General features: G+C 38.8%; 1 long non-coding RNA gene across 3 annotated transcripts; it reads left to right on the plus strand.

Annotated features, from left to right (window-relative positions):
* Positions 1-560: 560 nt before the first annotated feature.
* Positions 561-1,920, plus strand: LOC113100535 (uncharacterized). 3 transcript variants are annotated; one of them, XR_003289703.1, is made up of 5 exons: positions 561-621; positions 855-927; positions 1,029-1,120; positions 1,207-1,288; positions 1,531-1,920. It is a non-coding gene; the product is annotated as an uncharacterized LOC113100535 (long non-coding RNA). The 3 variants fall into 3 exon arrangements; XR_003289702.1 differs by having other exon boundaries at positions 585-672; XR_003289701.1 differs by lacking the exon at positions 561-621 and having other exon boundaries at positions 738-927.
* The last annotated feature ends 656 nt before the right edge of the window (positions 1,921-2,576 follow it).

A 2,576-nucleotide genomic window follows, 5' to 3' on the forward strand; every position in this document is an offset into this window, starting at 1 on the left:
TGTTGGAGATTTCTTGACCAACCTGAACAGTATGCTGGATTACCTGGACCTCACACACAACGATCTCGTCATCATCTGTGGAGATTTCAACGAGGACCTCTTACACCCTGGAAAAAAACCTATTCTGGAGTTGTTTCAATCTCGAGGATACACGCAACTGATTACATCAGCGACGACGGAAAAGCACACACTACTTGACCACATCTACATTTCAAATCCGGACTTCTGCATCAATCGGGCGTGTTACAGACCTACCACAGTTACCACAATCCTGTGTACTGTGTATTGCGTTTTTTTCCATAGGTGAATTGCCCGCTATACCAGGTCACTGGGGCCACTGAATCAGCATTAACGACAACAGTGGGGCAACACCAGCCTTAGTTCCCCAGTGGCTTCTGTATGAGTGGTGTCTTGGCCTTAAGCCATATTGAACTGAGGTTCCATTTAACCTCCTTTATCGACGGCAGTGACGTTGCGGTTATATTGTGTTGTCCGTGGTAATATAAAGGTGTTGTGTCCCTGAGTTACCTAGAGTACAGCAGCAGGAAGGACGAAGGGATTAGTGTGGCAGCTCCAGACAGGACAGGAAGTGAAGGCAGCAGAATACAGGACGCAGTCAGGGTCAGTGTAATAACTCCAGGGAAGACACAGACAGTGAGAGCAACAGCAGCAGTAAGTCATTAAAAGACAGTAAGGTTAAGTGAGAAGTATTAAGACACTGTTGTGATGTAATTTGATTTTTACCCTAACGTAACATTTGTTTCAAATGTTGTGTTCAATCTGTACGATGTGTACTGGATATATTATTTGCAGTCCTCTGCTATTCTAATATTGATATGTGCTCTTCTGTAAAGTTGCAGGAAGATTTTGGAGACCATAGCAGTCCTGTGCAACACTGGATATGAGTGTGCAATATACCATCTAAAGGTAAGTGTTAAAAGATGTCACTTCAGTCACTGTGCTACTGCATGTGATAACCACATTTTAAAGGAATATTGTAATCTAATTTTGATTTTGATGTTTTTCAGGAACCGGCGAGTCAGAATGTCTGAGAAGATCAAGTGTGCTTCACCACTGATGATGATGAGCTGGATACCAGCTTATGTGCTAATTTCTTTCAGTAAGTTTTAGTTTACTTATTTTTTTTAGTTTATTAGTAATGTGTATGCAGTGATCCTGTTATTCATTTATTAAGTTCATTGCCAGAGGACGGGACCAGATGTGTTTGGAGTTGAAGACAATGCTGAAGACCAAAGAAGCAACGGAAGAAGAACATTTAAGCACTGAGGTAAAGTTTGTCAATAATACTGGAAAGGTCTAGTGTTTCAGTGCACTTTATCATACAGTGTGTTTGTTCAGAGGCATGTGCTTTGATGTGAACGCTTAGATTTTTAAAGTGTATGATGGTCCTCAGAAGTGAGAGAGCAGAAATCTGACCTGAAAGTTTATGCTCTGTAAGTCTTGCAGAATGAAAAAATTTTTATTCAATTCACTAACATGATCATATCTGTTTTACCCCCTCTACCTCAGGGTGTCCAGCCTGTTTGCCATGTCAGATCCAGCGGCTAGATGGCGGGAGATGCTTCATTATACCCCTGATTGCACTGAATCATTAGATGATCAATTAATTAATTTTAATATATATTTTTAAATTATCTTATTATATTAAATAATTGGTCTCAGTTACTATTTCATATATTAGTTTGAATAATAATGTTTTTATAATGTGTACGCCATGCCCGAGGAGGATGGGTTCCCCCTGATGAGTCTGGTTCCTCTCAAGGTTTTTTATCTCCTTAAGAGTTTTTTCCTTGCCACCGTCGCCACTGGCTTGCTCACTGGGGGTGTTGTGTCAAATCCTGTGTCCCTCTCGCGTCCCTGCCGACCAGGGTTTCCAAAACAACAGTTTGCGACTCAATTCAATTTTTTTTATTAAATCATAGAAATTTAAACGAATAAAAGTGAAATCATGTTATGGCTTAGTCACTTTAAAGCAGTAAGCCCTGTGATGCTGTGATTAACAGTGCTTTCAGAACTGCTAAGGGGTGTTGTTTTTCTGAAATCACAGGGCTTATGTATGGCCTTATGCCCTTTATAAACACTTGTGCAGTAATAGACGCAATCATGGACAGTAATTGAGTATTTTACAATGGCTTTAAATGCAACATGCACAAGGTTCACTTTATTAATACAATAATTCAAACACTTTCACCACTATTCTGCCAAAATAGAAACTTGATTTTAAAATTTTATTGCAACAGTAAGATATTTGTTTTTTATTTTCATAATTGTATAATTTTAATATGAAGTTAAAATAATATTTATATGTGAGCTAGTATGACATTTATAGGGTGGGATTTGGCACAACAGGCGTTTTCTAAATCTTTTAATAAACATTTTGGTTGAATTGGCACATCAAGTGTTTTTGTCTTTATTGAATCTTCTTCAATGGCACATTTAATGTGTTCTTGTGAACTTCACAGAAGGTCCAGGGGGTTTTCCAGAAAGCAAGGTTAACTTACTGTCACATATACTCTCAGTAGATTGACCCAAACCTTGCTTACTGAGGTATGCTG

The sequence above is a fragment of the Carassius auratus genome, unplaced genomic scaffold (genome assembly GCF_003368295.1).
Source record: "Carassius auratus strain Wakin unplaced genomic scaffold, ASM336829v1 scaf_tig00217302, whole genome shotgun sequence".
Lineage (NCBI taxonomy): Eukaryota > Metazoa > Chordata > Actinopteri > Cypriniformes > Cyprinidae > Carassius > Carassius auratus.